Below are 18,552 nucleotides of genomic sequence, written 5' to 3'. Positions count from 1 at the left end.
AACGCTGACGCTGATGTGTGGCCGGTGGTTCATGGTGCCAATCCAGGGTTTAGTTTAAGATTCGCAGTACGTCGATCAATTTTGAAAGATGGTGGTAGAACATTTTCGTGCGTAATGCCACTGTCACATATCTTTAGATTTTGCAGAAATGTCAGAATGGGTATCTTTGGAGCTACACATACAGTTGTGCTTAAGAGAAAGGCTACTGACGATGTAATCTGGCGTACTATCAGCGATGCCGGTAAGTAATAATGATAAAACTTTCTTTGCGGATGCCAGTAATGACTCCATCAATAGGGGTTGCTCTCTTTTATGAGTCAAGGTGGTAAATCAACATTACAAAGGTTGACGATGACCAGATATATTGTTTAAAGTAATATTAATGGATTATTTACATGGCAAATAGCATCACAGCAAGGTGTTTCTGCACCGCGATATATATTTGTTATTTTTCCAATTACTGAACGAATACATTCACAAACACACAGTATAAAGATATTTGACTAACTTGGTGTTACTGATGTTCCATTAAGGATAAACGGGCATCAAGAACCAGCTGAGAACATAATACTGAACTTTGAAAATAATCATGTTGAGTGTGCATATCATCGTTTTATGACATTCATGGGACATAATCGTAATGTTGATTCCAGTCCACAAATATCACAACTAGATTTTTCAATGGCCGTTTCCGATTTGCAACTTTTCTCTGAAACATTTGAATTTAGTTTTTCAATCTGTCGTTGATAAACACTTCCGAGCTGGTGTGGCAATATGAGCTATTAATTACTGAGCAATAGCTGTTATGCTCAGCGAGTAAACAATGTTGCTTGAAGGTGTTGGTCGATGAAAGAGAGTCATTGGTGCCCCAGTAAAAAGTAGGTAGTTAAATCGCTCATGATATTATAATGAAATATCATCATGTTAGTGTCAGGCTGACTCCAGGTCGGATTTGTTTAAAAATGCGATCAGTATCAAAAAGGAATTGTAGATTAAAAATACCACTAAATAAAGAGCATATCCAGGGTGGTCCGAATAAGCGATCACTGACTGAATGTCAATGCAGGCACTTCAATTTCGCCAAAAAATCAAAGACTGGTATTAGACTTAAACATTCTGCTGGTGCCATTAAAGACGCATTGAAGACGGGTGTTATATTTATACTTCTGGCAGCTATACCAGCGTTAATGGCCGCTGCAGCCACAACTGTTGCATAAGCAGCTGCACTTGTTACTGTTGGAACTAAAAAGAAGGGCAAGGTCTAAGACAACAAGGAACCATTCATTGGTACGGAAAAGGTTTAAGACTACCCGGAACAATATATCGTTTCTACGCCCTATGTCTAACTTTGATTTACTAGCTGCTGCTAAACAACTGAATATAAAAATGTCAGAATTGTTTTTATGCGTGAACAATTACCGAAACATTCAATGTTGAATTATGTATCATTAATCTCGATACAAGTTTCTGCCATGGTAATTATTGGGTTGCATACACGACTGATCTACGTGGGATTGTTTATTTGGATTCGTATGGACTGGCGCCAGCAAAATACGTTTGGTTAAAAAAATAATATGTCAACATAATACGTAGCATTCCTTCAGTCTGGTATTCAACTTTACCAACACAGACAATAACCTATCTGCCAATATGTGGCCGTGAAGAAATTGCTGTACTCGACGTTGTGTCATCGTCGTGCACGAGTATACAAGTAGACGGTATAACCGTCCACCGTCGTTTAAAATGGATCTTAAAGTATAATGATAGATATTTATGGAAGATCTGCTGCACAAAAACAAAAAGCTAACGGAATAACCCATAAAAATGTAAGTAAACAGATTAGTGATGAAATATCTGATTTATTAAATCTTGGAAATGTAGTTCCAAAAGAAGTGGCTGTATTTCAAGATAAGCGATAAAGATTCAAATCAAGTAATCTTTCACTGCATGATATTATCGTTATAATTAGTAGAGTAACTGAAAATAGCTTAGCTGTGTTTGATAGCAATGGAAATATTAAGTCTGGTGTTATTATGTTAACGATATCAGATAATATTCGTGGTCGAATACAAAAATCCGATGATACAATAACTGGTTCTCTGAATATGTCTAATAAAACAATTACTGATCTTGGAGAACCAGAATCAGACGATGACGCTGTAACAAAGAAATGTACCGACAATAGAAACCTCACAGTGATGAACTCATTAGTTTCAATTAATAATGAAATGACCACATTCATATGTTATTATACTACTCACGTAAACACATGTTTGAATAATCCAAGATAATAAATGGAATTGTTGATGATTTGGTTGGAAGGCCAGCATTTATTGGCATTAAACTCTACAATTTATTTAAACCGACAGTGGTGCTATTACAGTAGCGCCTGGACAAGCATTATGGTCACCACTCAATCAATCTATCAAATATCGCGCTAAGGTTACCGGTATATACCGGTTCTCAGTACTTGGCGCTACAACATTTACAATGTCCACCATTATACCACGGCGTTATCCACTAACTGGATTCTCTGGACCTATGTTAGATATTGGAGTAAAACGACGAAGAAACGGTTGTAGTGGAACCTGAAGATAAAATGCTCGGCTTGATTTACTCTGGGTGTCTTGAATTAGTAGCTAAATTCCCAAGTACATAAATAATGAGCTCCCCAATCGACGTTCAACGTGATGTTAGTGGCTAACTAAACTCAAAAATATAGTTGACCAGTACAAAGAAAAAGTAGAAAAATATCGCAGACGTGTTATTGTTGTTTTTAACATAATTATGTATTCGGCGTCCACTGTCATCGCTGCAACAGGGTTATTGCTATCAACAATAACTATGACATCACAAGCAGTTATAACAATTTGTGTTTCAGCTGCAAGAACAATTGCTGGCATTCTTAATATCGTCGCAAAAACTATGTACGTGAACAAATAAAATATTAAATGAATATATAATAAAGTTGCATACAACGATGCTAGCATCCTCTAAAATATCTTCGTTGATACCAACAGGTCTTAACAACGGAACAATATCATATACTGAGTTCACAGAAATGACTAAGATTTACGACGAAGAAATGACCGTATCAGAATCTACCTCCCAGTTAGAAAATCGGGATTTAAAATCCTGATTAAAAATCAGGGGTTTAACGATGCTGTCGTCATCGCAAGAATTACTGCAACAGATTGTAGCTAATGCAATTCCGTCAATAACCACGATGATATCAACAAGCTCAACCAATCCTGAGTTCAGCATCTACTTTCCAGCTTCAATCTGCGTGAATGAAATAGCACTATCGCCATTACGAGTATATCATAGCAGGCCAAATATTTGATCAGAATTACTCGGTGGCAGCAAATAATTCACTGACATTTCCAAATAAAAATAACCCAGATATATATATATATATATATATATATATATATATATATATATATATATATATATATATATATATATATATATATATATATATATATATATATATATATATATATATATATATATATCAGAATAATAATTAAGAAAAATATATATCTAAATTGAAATATATATATATATATATATATATATATATATATATATATATATATATATATATATATATATATATATATATATATATATACTTTTTTTTTCTTAATTAGTTTTCTTAATTTTAATATGGAAGAGTTTTAGGGATCATCTACCATCGAATCTTCTAAAGCTATATTCGATTTTGACAGATTTCCTGATTTGTAGATCCGACGAAAACTCTGATAAAAATTATTCATGACGCCAAGAAAGAATTTTGCGAATAGGGGGCATCTCATGTGTGGTCAACATTCATAATTATGCACAACACCAAAGGTGTAATCGATACCACGATGAATGATCAATGTGCAGAAAAAATAATCCATTATCTCGACTATCGAACATATTGTTTTCAAAGCAATATTTATTATAGCGGTAGATACCGCGGAAGACGATACTTAGATTATCCATGACAATGATGACCCGCTCTGTCTTCACACTGGAAATATTGTGACATTAAAAAAGTTCCAAACCAGGAATGTTAAGTGGTATTGACAAACCGTATTTTGAACTAGCGTATCCTGTGACTCCAGTTATTTATGCAATATATTCGTTAATGATAAACCCAGCGTTAATAATCTAATACCAATGAAATTTTCGAAAATAAATTGTGTAGCCAAACGAATAATTTTACAAAGGCAAAACGTGGAAATAAACTAACGGATCTACGACGTGAAAAAATAAACAAATGGACTGAACCAGTCAAGGATAAAGGAGCTGCAATAAATGATTTTGTTGAACAAGGAAAAACACTAAAATACCCAATAACATTGAAAACAATAGCATCAGAAATATTATTGGTTCCAAAATAGTTATCGAAAAGAGCTCCGATAAATAGTATTGATCATAATGCGCCTGCGAGGGCTAATACTATGAAAATATTTCCACGAAATCGAACTTTTAATTTCTATAAAGGTGATATGTTTGATTTTATCAGAAATATCGGTAAAACTATCCTGTTTCGGTATGGCTGTTTCAAAGTTCAGATAATGGAAACTATGATCTTTTTATACGGAATAATGAACATATTTATCGTACAGAATCTCTCCACGAAGAACTGAAATATATCACGCAAAGATATTCATCGCTGAAATATATACATGACAATACTGAAAATTGATTAGTAATTGGTTTGCCATTCTGGCTGCTGCTTCTCATTTTGCTCAAAAGGAAAATTCATGGAAACCAACACCAATGGATTTTCTTGAAGGAATACAATGCACTTGTGTGGAATACGGACACGGTGGACTGTGAAATACCATATACCATTATAAGGATATTATTTCGGTTGGTGTGGTTGCATGCTATCCTGGGTCGAGTGGTCGAGTGATCTAAAGCGCTGTCCGTTACATATCACTGCCATCTCACCTCTGTCTGCGTGGGATCGAGTCTAGGATTCGGCTAACGTGGGTATGTGAGAACGCTCACCAGTAGCTTCTCTTGGGTCGGTGGTTCTTCACGTGGTTTTCCCGGGTTCTTCCTCCACTATTGAGACACGATGTCATGCATAGCCTATCTTGTGCTGAAATATGGCGTTAAACCCCACAAAAAACAACAACAACAACAAAAGCATGTTATCCTGGGAGTGGTAATTGAATGTGAGTGTTCGAAATATTTTGAGCGATTTGGACATCCAACACACGAGATGACCAGAGTTTAGATAATCGGAACATCATTAGATTATGACTTGACTGGATTTGCACAACATAAATCATTTAAGTTTGCCGAGAATCTTCGTCCGATTTGTTATGTCAGACAAAATGTGGGCACCAACAGTATTAATATATTATATGCTTGACGAAGCAATTATGTCGTTACCGAAATAACAAAACATATTCTGGTATTTGAAATCTAATACGACTGATTTAGAAAATAAATCGCAAGAGATATTGGGAGAATAATAATTGTAAACTTTCCCAATGCCGATCATATGATCATAAACGACATTGTACAAGATTAATTATGGATGATGTCGAACTTGATTTTATAATTACTGATACAACGAACAGAAACATATTTATAATTCGAAGTACTGTTAATTTATCGTACGGAACTAAATTAGGTACGAATGTGAGTTACACTGATGGTGAGTCACCGCAGTTTACTTATTTGAGATCTTCAATGCGTGCGTACATTCTGATAAATGTAGTATCGATGAAAAACATGATTTTATGATTTTGCAAAAAGAGTCGCCACAGATTCATTTTATATCAGTAAAAAAATACAGGATTGCTAGTACAATTCCATGTTGACGCTGATAGATCACGGGGCGAATTGAAAATAAAACAAGAAATATGCACGGCATCCTTGGATATGTTAAAAGTATTTCTTGACCGGCTGTTGAAAAAAAATACTGCTGTGATAATGTGTGGCGATCATGGTTGACCGCCACCGTTTGTTGGACCGTCTCCGTATGGATGGCTGAAACATTTTGTTTATTATTACAATGAGATAACTGATGATCATAGAACGCTTGATCCAGAATTAAGATAGCTTAAACATTTAATCAGACTACAACCAAATAAAATTCAGTGTGAAATAATGCGTGAAGTAATTTCAGAAATTTCTATGAATGATCTTTTTACAACTATGGACACCAACTGATTTGATAGTTGCAATTAGAAAGATAGCTCCTAATGCACTTCAGCAACAAACCATTGTGCTATCGACCAGCATTTACACGACGGCAAAATATCGAAGTTGAAACTCCAGGTACAGAGTTAATGAAACACAATCATGTATTAAATGACATTGCTATAGTTCCTGTCAGTGTTGTTGAGGATATATTATCAATAGAAAAAAAAACCTCATTGGACGCTAGGATATGCTATGACGATTCATTTATCTCAAGGATTAACTATTTCTGATACTAATATTTGGATTGTTGATGATCGTATTGAGTAGTCAATCTTAGTTTAGTATGCAGTGTCTCGTGTTAAAAGAATATATCAGCTGCGGAGGTTATCGTAGACTTCACATAAAATAATAATCAAACTACTAGCAATGGCGATGATTTAGTAAAGAAAAAAATAGTTGGTTATAAACAATGTGATAAAAAATATACGCCACTTTGATGTCGACGCTGAATTTATCATGACATGGAAACAACGACAGAATAATCATTGTACAAGCTGTAACACAGTAATGTTGTGGCAGTATTCAAAAAATAACCCAAGACAGTTTACCGTAGATAGAATGTATAGTAGTCTTGGTCGCACACGCGAAAATGTGATGCTGACCTCTGTTGAATGTAATCGACATCGAGGCGCCAGTTCACAAAAGTGAATGTTATCGTAATTGTTTGTCTTTAGGAATTACTTGTGATTGTTCATGTACAAATCTTCGTTGAGGAGCAGTTGAAAGTCTATAGATTGCAGGTCTATCCTTGTTTCTCTGAGAGATTCATTTTGCACAGAATTAACGAGTGAATCAACTCCACAACTGCAATATGTCGTTGTTGTAAATCCTTTTTTTATATGATACATCATGAACGTGACATGCTTGATCAATGGCATGTATTGGATACTCTCCTGATTTTGGTTGATCTAGCTCGTCAAGTCGGATATCAGGTCGGGCTCCAGGACCACAATTATTATATCCAGGAAGATGTTTTTCTCCTGGATACTTAGTCAATGGAACTCCTGGTAATTTTCGCAGTGAAGCAGCGATAAGACCACGAGACTCTTTGTGTCCTGACTGTGTCAGGGAGATAAATTTGTATTTGCTTGTTCCACATTTTACAGACTTACCTGTAAGTGCATGTTTTTATTTTTGTTATTATTGTTTTCATACACTTGTCCCACCAATAGTTAGAGTATGTGTTCTGCATCGAACACAATATAAATTCCTATTATTTATTATATTTCTGCAACATGGATTGATTTCTCAGCGACACGAAAGCAAGAGTCAGTTAAACATCATCCAGCGCTACAAAATTCTATCAGAACAAATTCTATCATAGGTCCATCTGGGTCTGGTAAGACGCAATTGTTGCTTAATCTGATAATGAGTTGGCTCAAGTGGGATACATTATATTCAGTGTCACCATCTTTAGATGATCAGAGATACTTCGATGTGCTTAAAGATTTTAGTGAAAACCCAATTTTTTTTGGACGAGGACGGCAATGATATTATTGATGTTATCGGCGATATTGATTAAGCTACATCTGTAGATGATCTTGATGGATTTATTAATAATCTAGTAGTGTTTGATGATATGAAACTGAACAAAAGTTCAAATCCAGCTAGAATATTTTCTCGAGGCAGCCATAAAAAATACTGATGTGATTTACATTACTCAGCGATATACACTAATACCTAAAATGATCAGAAATAACTACAATATTTTAGTTGTGTTTAATGGAGTTGATACATATATTCTGCGAACCGTTCATCAGACTTGGTGTAATGGGGACATGGATATGATTAAATTTAAAGACTTCTTTTCAAAAGCGCAAGCTACCCCACACGGATTTAGCACGATACATTGATACAATTTAGGTCGCAGTATTGTATAGGTCCTGATAAAATCTTTGGATAAAAATCCAGCAATAGAGAGGTGCGACCACAAACGAGTGTAAACAAACATGCCTACAAATTTGAAAACAAATGACAAAGATAAAGTAACAAAATGAGCTAACCCAATTAGGAAAAATCTCGTTCGATTTGAGGCTTCGGTTTGACGTTAGTTACGTTTGTATTTTTCGATTTTGTAGAAAGCATATATTTCGTAAATGGACTTTCCAGCCAACGGTCTGTTTACACTCTCTGCTGCTCTGATAAAAGTACATCTAAATCACTAACTTGTGCAACGTACAGAAAACAAACTTCTGATAAGACTGATGAGAAATCCTTATCAATTTCTTGCGCACATTTTTCGCACGATAACAGGGTACTTCATTTCTGATTGCTGTAAGTTGAAATATGAGCAACATAATTAAAACAAGATGTATCCAAATGCTCCTATTTCTAAGAGGTCAATGTGACTGTCATGTATTAAAACAGTAAAGTTGATGGGTCAAACAAACCAGTCAAATTGTGTTATGACAAATTTTAAGCCATTCGGTTTGAAAGGTTTTGTATCACCATTTTTAGTGATTCTTAGTCTAGTCCATGAAGTAACCTTGGCGGGTCAATTATGAGTCAGTAAAAGTTTATCAAGAGATCTTGAATCATTTTCACTGGCCGAAAATTACAAGTGATGTTGATAAATACAGTAGATCTTGTCGTTGGTAGATTGTGTCATTTGTTTGCATAAGACCAATTCAGGCAACCGATGCTTGCTGACCGTAATGTGTGAGTTCACAAAATTTATAGAGGCAACTCCTTTGAGGAATATTAAAATTGAACGCATAGTAAATCAATGAAAAAGTTTTCTCACAATGCGGGTCCTTTCCAAATCAGCCAAATTTGATCAATGATCTAATATTATGTCTGGACTTTTCCAGCAAGTTATATATCAATGAGTCATCCAAAAAGGTTTATGTCTTGTGCCCTTCACCCTGAAAGTCAAGTGGCTTTGAAAAGCTTTCTCCAAACTTTGTAATTAGGTAATTCTCCCTTGATATAGAAAAGTATTGGGATAAAGATGTAATTAGTTGTTGTTTGCTGTTAGGGAATCAGTTGACGAATCACTGTAATTTAGCCATTATGAACTAGTTTTCGGAATTCTGTCCATGGCCATTGAAGTTACGAAAATAGAAACTTATTTCAACCGACAATTCTGAGAATGTTCTTCTTGATCATGCTTATGATTTCAAACATAAAGCTGTTAAAAGCTTGTGAGGAAGCACGAACGTATCTTCACTTTACTCGGTCGACTCTGAAGCTAATGTGTGACATAAATACAAACTAATGGAGTTTTCCGCCTTGTGATAGAAGTTTCTCTCTCATGCCCATGCCTTTCAATCCTCTTCATGGTAAATATTGTAACCTTTGAGCATTAAAAAAGAAAGTAAATGACTTAAATTATATAATTAATACTCTTGGGAGGAGGAAACATAACCAGCTTTGCCATGTAAATGTATGCAGTAAAAGCAGTATGTTAATAGAGAGAGACCTGTTAATCATTCATTCAGTTTAGTTGTACCTGCCTCAAAGAGTAAAGATGTAAGCGATATCTTGCAATCGGTTACCTTTTGGCGTAACCAGTCTTCTAAATTCAAAAATATTGATCAATCTGGACTAGAAACTTTCACATCGCCAGCCACAAGATAAGAGTTAACTAAAACACCCATATTTTAATATGTACATTTGTTTCCAGGTGTACCAACAAGAGCAAATAAAATCTACTATCACGTTGAAATTGTAGATTCTACACCTATGAAACAGCATCTGTACAGGAAAATCCCCTCTATCAGGAATATTTAAAAAAAAGAAATTAAATATTCGCTAGAGAAAGATTTCACAGAACTATTTAAACGTAACTGGAGTTCACCATGTATTCTTGTGCCGAAACCAGATATAACTTTCCGTATGATAATGAACATAAAAAAAGTGAACATTGTCACCAAAACAGATTCATTTTCAAGGCATATAAAGATGCGATATGTATCACCACGTCTGAACTTCTGCAAGGATTCAGGCAAATTCCACGTACGGCAAGAGCAAAAGAAATTTTGGTATTTGTAACTCCTGGTGGACTTTCTCATTATAAAGTGATGTCATTTCCTCGGAAAGGTTATCTTTCAACTTTCCAGCGTTCAAGGAACATGATAACATCAAGTAACAAACAGACGGAAAAACATCAAGACGATCCTAAAATTGTTTCGCTTATGTTGTTCAAATATAATATCTTTCTTACAAAATGAATCATCTCATCATATTTCAAAATAGATATAAACTTCATGTAATGCCAAGGTCACAAGAAACACGTCAATACACAAACAAAGAGAACAAACTCATTTCAATTATGCACAGACCATCCACCAGTCATTTATGTAAAATTCATGGGAGACCCTTATGGCTTTCTTTTCAACCAGATATTGTAAGCACGAAAATCGAATTCGATATTAGGTTATATAACATTGTGTTTGTACAGTCGTTCCGGTTCAACATTGTGCATTTGGACTTCAGTCTATAGTGCTTCTTCAAACAAAGGATGCAATTTAATTGTTCCCTTTATAGTCGAGAGGTAATTCAACCATGTTGTGATGGTTGTTTCACTACAACGGTAACCGATCCTCTTTGGTGTCTAGCGTAATTATGAGTTAGTTCTGGATGGACAGATAAATAAATTTCTATATAAACCGTTGCCCTCTTCATACGTCAGAAGAAAGGACAGCTTATTATCGTTGAAGGCATATATGATAATTGAATGTCGTATAAACCTTCTGTAAGTGAAATATTGTATCAAGCTATAACCTTGTCTCATAAGACGCAAACTTAACAGATATATATCTACCCTTTGTATGGTGACGAATGAACACACGAATATGTATGTATGTATGTATGTATGTATGTCTGTATGAATGTACGTACGTACACATTCATGCAGGATTGCATATCTGTCTGTCTGTCTGACTGTCTGTCTGTCTGTATGTATGTATGTATGTATGTATGTATGTATGTATGTACGTGTGCATGTCTGTTTGTATATATGTACTTATGTTTGCATGCACGCATGTCTGTCTGTCTGTCTGTCTGTATGTCTGTATGTATGTATGTATGTATGTTTGTATGTATGCATGCATGCACGCATGTATGAATGTATGAATGTATTCATGTCTGCCTGTCTGTCTACATGTCTGACTGTCTGTCTGTCTGTCTGTCCCTCTGTATGTATCTATATATATATGTATGTATGTATGTATGCATGCATGTATGTATGTATGTATGTATGTATGTATGTATGTATGTATGTATGTTGTTGTTGTTGTGGGGTTTAACGCCATTTTTCAGCACACGATAGGCTATGCATGGCGGCCAGTATTAATGGTGAGGAAGAACCCTGCAAAACCCCGGGAAGAACCACCGACCCACGAGAAGCTACTGGCATGCTTTCTCACATATTCACACTTGCCGAATCTTGGATTCGAACCCACGCAGAGAGAGGTAAGATGGCAGTGATCCGTAATGGAGAGCGCTTTAGACCACTCGGCCACTCGGGGCCCCATGTATGTATGTATATATGTATGTATGTATGTATGTATGTATGTATGTATGTATGTATGTATGCATGCATGCGTACGTGCGTGCGTGCGTGCGTGCGTGTATGTATGCATGTATGTATGTATGTATGTATGTATGCATGCATGTGTGAATGTATGTATGTCTGTTTGTATATATGTACTTATGTTTGCATGCATGCATGCCTGTCTGTCTGTATGTATGTATGTATTTATGTATGCATGCATGCACGCATGTATAAATGTATGAATGTATTCATGTCTGCCTGTCTGTCTGTCTGTCTGTCCCTCTGTATGTATCTATATGTGTATGTATCTATATGTGTATGCATGTATGTATGTATGTATGCATGTATGTATGTATGTATGTATGTATGTATGTATGTATGTATGTATGTATGTAAGTATTCAAACTGTCACTAAGTTGGCACATCTGGATAACATAAATGTCAATAATATGGAGCCTTTTATATAAAATCTATTTCATAAACTTATTGAAACATGGATGATAATGTTCGATCCATCTTTAGCATAGATATAAGAAACACTAATGACACAGTAGTTATTACAGAATAACTGTAGGAACAATAAATTATAAAATAAATAAGGAATGTCTGTAAAGGTTCTAGCATATTCACTTTATACGTAAATGAATCCAATGTAGGTCTATATTTAATGAAAGCTTGAGATCATTTTTTTGTATGTTTCCCCTCACCGAAAACCTTTCTAGATACCAGTCATTTCTTTCTCCATGATCAGCTTTGCAAACAAAGTTTTACCACCGGCTAAGACGTTATCCATATTCGAAGTATTAATGTTCATGTTTTCTTGATTTCATAGCTCCACCCGACAGCCAACCTTAATCGATAATTCCCAGAATACCATTGTGCTGACTCATAACATTGTCCCATTTTGTCGTTATAGTCAGTAATGTAGTGCTAAAGTAAGAAGTGAGAGAACGAAATATCGAATTGAGGGAATGCAATTTACTTACAGACAGGGGGCGGGGGAGGGGGCGGAACGAGGGAGGGTCAATGGGGAACGTAAGTAAGGGACAGACGTTCCCACAGCACTGCACCCCTGACTGAAGTATCAGAAATTCATAGTAATTATGGATGTTTCTCCCAGCATATTATATGCAACACCAAGAATAGCGACCACACTCATTAAGTCTGTAATAGAAAACGAAGATAAAAGTGGGTGCGGTTATGGAAGACTTTCGATAATACGTTTACCTATGCGAAAATAGAAAACGTTGGTGAAAAATGTAAGAACTACAAGACGTTTGAATTTGGCAGATTCAAATGTGCATAGAGTGGCCATAAACGAGCTGACTTAGTAACCAAAGGTATTCAATAATATGACTAACAAACTGAATAAAGAGACCTCTTAATGAGACACTGACCCATCCACCCAACCATCCACACTTTCATGTGAATATTCAAAGACTTTATTATAGGCCAGGTCACTAAAACCTGTTTATAGACACACAACAGTACCATAACATATTTAAACACAAAGAATACAGATACGGTTAAATAGGGTATGACGCTTTAGTTCTTAACAACACACAACATGCATAAGGTATCACGGTACCAATTGTTTTTCCATATACCTCAATGCTAATGTTTTGTGAAATAAATATACTTTCTGTCCTACTTGGGCATGCATGTCACACGCTGTCATATAGAACAATGCTAGATTGTCAATTTGACAATGACATAACCAGGTACTCCATTGCATTTAAGAGAGATAACTCTACTGGAACTAGACAAGGGTAAGAGTTATCTAGTCACAACAAGCACATTTTCAGTCATGTGTACCATATTTTAAAAAAATCATAAAAAATACAAAATATGATCTAGATAGAAATTAACACAAACTCACATGTTGCCAAGAGGCTCAACTTTTTTTTAAGCCAAACAGAAAGTACAAGTCTTACATAATGCACCAATCACAGCTAGTTTTGTTCTTTAATTCTGAATACAATGTTCCATACACCTTAAGCTCCGCCCACCTGGACTTGCGCAATTGGTACCGTTATACCTATAGCAAACCTTAATTTTTCCAATAATCTGTGAAATAGTTCGGGACTGTATAAGTAACAAATATACTTAGTCTCACTTGTGAAAAACAATTTGATGAGGTACTAACCTATGTCTTATATGAATGTGTATAGAAATGTCATTGAGCTGTTTGAACTATTGTTTTCATACTTTTGCTTCACCATCAAAATCATCTTTTGAAATAAAATGAATTCTTTCAACTATGAGTTGTATCTTATTCATATCAGCAATTATTGAACTTCACATAGGTGATATGGGATAAATCACATTATATCATATTATGTAATAACTAGGTCAAAGGTCAATGTACCAAATAGTATGCACCTGTCCTACTTCAAAATGTACAATTCACCTAAAAGAAAGGAATTTATATTTGTTTGGTAGGTGCAGAACTTAACATCAGAGACAGGTGGACATGACCCAATCTTATTATAAAGTATAAGCTTTGACCACTTTACACTATCTACAGATACAAGAGGTCACTAACCACCAGTCCTCACACAAAGGTCCACCTACCCATCCTCTTTGTAACACAAATAGTAAGCTTTCCTCCTTTGTAATGTGAATAAAATTGTTTCAATAAGCCAGTCAGTCACCAAATATAGTAAATCGCAGTTTCTAAGTGGTTATGTTTGGATTGGGAGGTGAAATTAGGGGAATAAAATACAGAAAAATGCCAAATATAAACACTAAGTATAGCACATCAAATGGAGTTAAAAACAGGAGGAAAGTGTTTATCTAAAAGGGAGAGGTAGCTTATGATAAAGGAATTAAAGGTGGCAAAATCAGCAATGCGAAAAATGAGAAGTGAAAGTTTGATGACCTTACCTTGGACAAATATATGGGGCAGGGCCCAACAGGTCCAAGGACAGCCCAAAGGCAACTGTGCTATAACATCCCTTACAGGACCCAAATTTCAAGTGAAGTTGTGTTCATTTCCATCTAATATAAAAGGGTGAATAATTTAGATAATATAGATACATATAAAGTATATTTCTTCTACATAAGAATTTAATAATAATTGGCATAAGATAGAGAGAAACTTATCTCAGAGCCAAGCAGAACATACCTTATCAGTTTTTAAACTTGTAAACTTTACTGTGAGAAATTATCAAATTGCTTCTACTTACATTTGCATCAAGATTGAGGGCTAATATAATACTTCACAAATCTTCTCTTTATTTTCATAATCAGTCACTGAAAATGTGAGATTTTATTTCCTTGAAATGTTATGACTGGTGTAAGGGAGATAACTGAATGATATACATAAGGTGTGGTAACCTTGAATACATTATCCATGTAATATAGATGAGTTCATCAACAACCTGTATTAACTTCATTGCAATTAAATTATCTCAAAATACATTACTGACAAAGTGAGAACCTAACATTTAGACTCCTATGTTTAGTGGAGACCTCAAGAGTCATGTAATTTTAATTTCTAAGATGACGCAGCTCTTTCATATCACATAGTTCATATTTTCTACAATGCCGGCATGTAGAGTGCAGCCTTCCATAACCATGCAGATATCATCTCATGCCAATTTGGATTCTTGCGATGGGATGCAAAGTTTCAAGAACAGTGTGGATTTGAATGGAATGAATACGCACTGTGTGACTAAAATGGTTATCATTCTGTAATGTTGGACCAAACATGGAAATTCCACAGGAGCAGCTTGACAGAAAGAAATAGGATTAATTGAAAGTCAATAGTAGATTATAATTGGGCTTATACAAGTGCCAATGGGAAATGCTGACTTAAGGAAACTGTTCTTGTTTGTTGGTATTCACTGCTACTTCAACAAAAGGGAATGCAAGAGAACTGAACTAACTACATGAACAATTTCAAAGCAGGAGAGTGTAAAAAAAAAGGGACAATTAGAGCAGGACAATTCAAATCAAAATGGGAAGGAATACCAAATCCTTAATAAATTACCTAAAAATTACTCATGCCAGAACATCCCACATGGTACAAGTGATCTATCTACAAGTGTACTTAGAATGTTCTCTATCCTGGTTTATGGCATGCCTTACAAGAACAAGATAGTTGTTTTTGTACACATGATTTTTCATCTTTTGCAGGTACAATAGCCAATATTTGGCCAAAATCAACTATATTATGTTTACATAACTTATTTTGTTGCATGCATTCCAATCTAGGAGGTAACAGCACATACATAAAGGCATCAGGTAACACAAGTCTATATCTATCATAGCTATAGTTATCAAAAGTCCCCATCCAAAGCCATCTTGTGCTATTTTCTAAAGATTTCATACATTTTATTCTTAAAGAACTTTCAATATTTGACCAAAAGTGTTCAGCATACATTTGTTTTCCTACATCAAACTAGTATAGTTCATAAATGCCGCCCACATGTATGCGTTTCTATGGAAACACTGTGAGGCTATTCTTTCCTTTAGGTATCACGGTACCAATTGTTTTTCCATATACCTCAATGCTAATGTTTTGTGAAATAAATATACTTTCTGTCCTACTTGGGCATGCATGTCACACGCTGTCATATAGAACAATGCTAGATTGTCAATTTGACAATGACATAACCAGGTACTCCATTGCATTTAAGAGAGATAACTCTACTGGAACTAGACAAGGGTAAGAGTTATCTAGTCACAACAAGCACATTTTCAGTCATGTGTACCATATTTTAAAAAAATCATAAAAAATACAAAATATGATCTAGATAGAAATTAACACAAACTCACATGTTGCCAAGAGGCTCAACTTTTTTTTAAGCCAAACAGAAAGTACAAGTCTTACATAATGCACCAATCACAGCTAGTTTTGTTCTTTAATTCTGAATACAATGTTCCATACACCTTAAGCTCCGCCCACCTGGACTTGCGCAATTGGTACCGTTATACCATAAGACACAAATGTGCTTTTTTTGTTTTTTGTGGCACATATGAAACGTATCTGTCCGTATTTTAATGTTCTGGTTGGCTCAGAAAAGGAGACGCCAATAATAGAAGGGGTTAATGCACGTCACACAGGATCACTAAAACAAATAAAAATCAACCTTTGGTTTACACGAGAAGGACATCGTCTTCGTGCCAGTATTAGTTATTTTGTATATAATTTATTTTCACTGAGTAAGGCACATCTCACCTATGCTTCAGTAGCCATCATTTGGTATTGTTTAACAGTCCAATCAGTTAGGAATTCCTTGGCTTAAGCATACCACTCAAACACACCCAACCACCACATGCATATTTACTCACTGAATTAAATTCATCGCTTCCGATTATTTGAGATTTAGTAATAATTTGTTACATCACAGGCGCCAAGAAGGAGGTCATTTGATTAAACGTTTCATTTAGGATCTATCTGAATAACTTAACCACTATAAAACATCGTACACTTCAACAGTATTCAGCAAGACCTCTTTTTAATATCAATCTCCTGCCAATTTTTTGTGTGCACCGTACGGCATCAATCGCGAATAAAATGCACTAGACAGTGCATACAGTGCATATCTTTAGAAACCAATTGTCTTAGAATGGATTACTTCGACAGCGCGTCATTTAGTTCAAGTGATCATTCACATACCCCATCAAAGTAAATCCTCTTTTTAAAATAAATAATGGAACGTTGTCACAACTGGCAGATTCAAGAATCGATCCTGAAACTAAAAGCAAAAACAAATCATTAGGAAACCTCGTGGGAGTAGCTCTTAATGCGGTTTCATAAATAGTTCCCTGTCAAAATTGTATCCTAATGCCGAAGCTAAAATAAAAACAAAATGCCAAATCATCCAAACGACGGTAACAGACCCAAACAGAAGTGCCGTATGGTCACAAGTTCACACGAGAAAAGGAAGCCCGAGGAAGAAAGGTTCCAAGAAAAAAAAAAAGTACATATCCTGCTGGAAAGAGTGGTTCTACTGCAACGACATGTACGTGTTTCAGAAAACCCTGGCCGCTCCCTGACTGTGTCTACTCATTCAGCCACTGTCGATATCTTTGCCTTTTAAGATGTTGCCTGCTAAAGCTGATTAAACATCCGTATCGCTATTCCCAATATTATGAAAAACTGCAATCCCATCACAAAAGGAATTTCTCCTTTTCAGCTTCGCCCAAGACAAAAGCCCCATACAAAACATGAATGTTACAAAGCTTACTGGAGTTCTCCAAACACAAATTGTCACAGTTTAATTAGTTAAAAAAACGTCATTGTTGAGTGCTGCCCTTAGTAAAGATAATACGACGTGATGACACTCAGTAGAGAAAATTCCATTATAAAATGAAAGTGGGATATACGATTCGCTTCAGTGATATTGTTCCTGAAACAAACCATGTCACCAAGAAAAAATGCATACAAACCTCGTCGTCCCAAGACAACCTTCTTCCCGAAAAGTGAAAAGAATGGGACTTCCTCCTCGTTTAGCCTACATTTTGATGTTTTGTCGTTACTGACTTTATTGAACCCTCAAAAAAAAATCAAAAAGGGCAGCCAAATTCTGTTGACATTGTCCCCAACTCCAAAAGGAGAAAAAATGAAAGCATTTGTCAAACAGATTATATCGACACCTTTTTCAGCAAAAGGAAAAAGAAAGACTGGAAGACAGACTGAAAAGACATCGCAAAGATAGTCACTTCCCGGCAACGACTCATACTTTTATTCCTCGAAAGACATATCAAGCCTCGTCTAAACCAAACACCACAAACATCTAAGAGTATTTTCGAAGGGTAACTTACTGAGAGTTAACAACAATTACAGTTACACATATGACATAAATACATTCGCTAGCATTTCCATC

This window comes from Sinohyriopsis cumingii, chromosome 6 (genome assembly GCF_028554795.1).
Source record: "Sinohyriopsis cumingii isolate HCF-2022 chromosome 6, ASM2855479v2, whole genome shotgun sequence".
Taxonomy (NCBI): Eukaryota; Metazoa; Mollusca; class Bivalvia; order Unionida; family Unionidae; genus Sinohyriopsis; species Sinohyriopsis cumingii.
The sequence above is the reverse complement of the archived record's forward strand: the minus strand, read 5'-3'. Positions refer to the sequence as shown.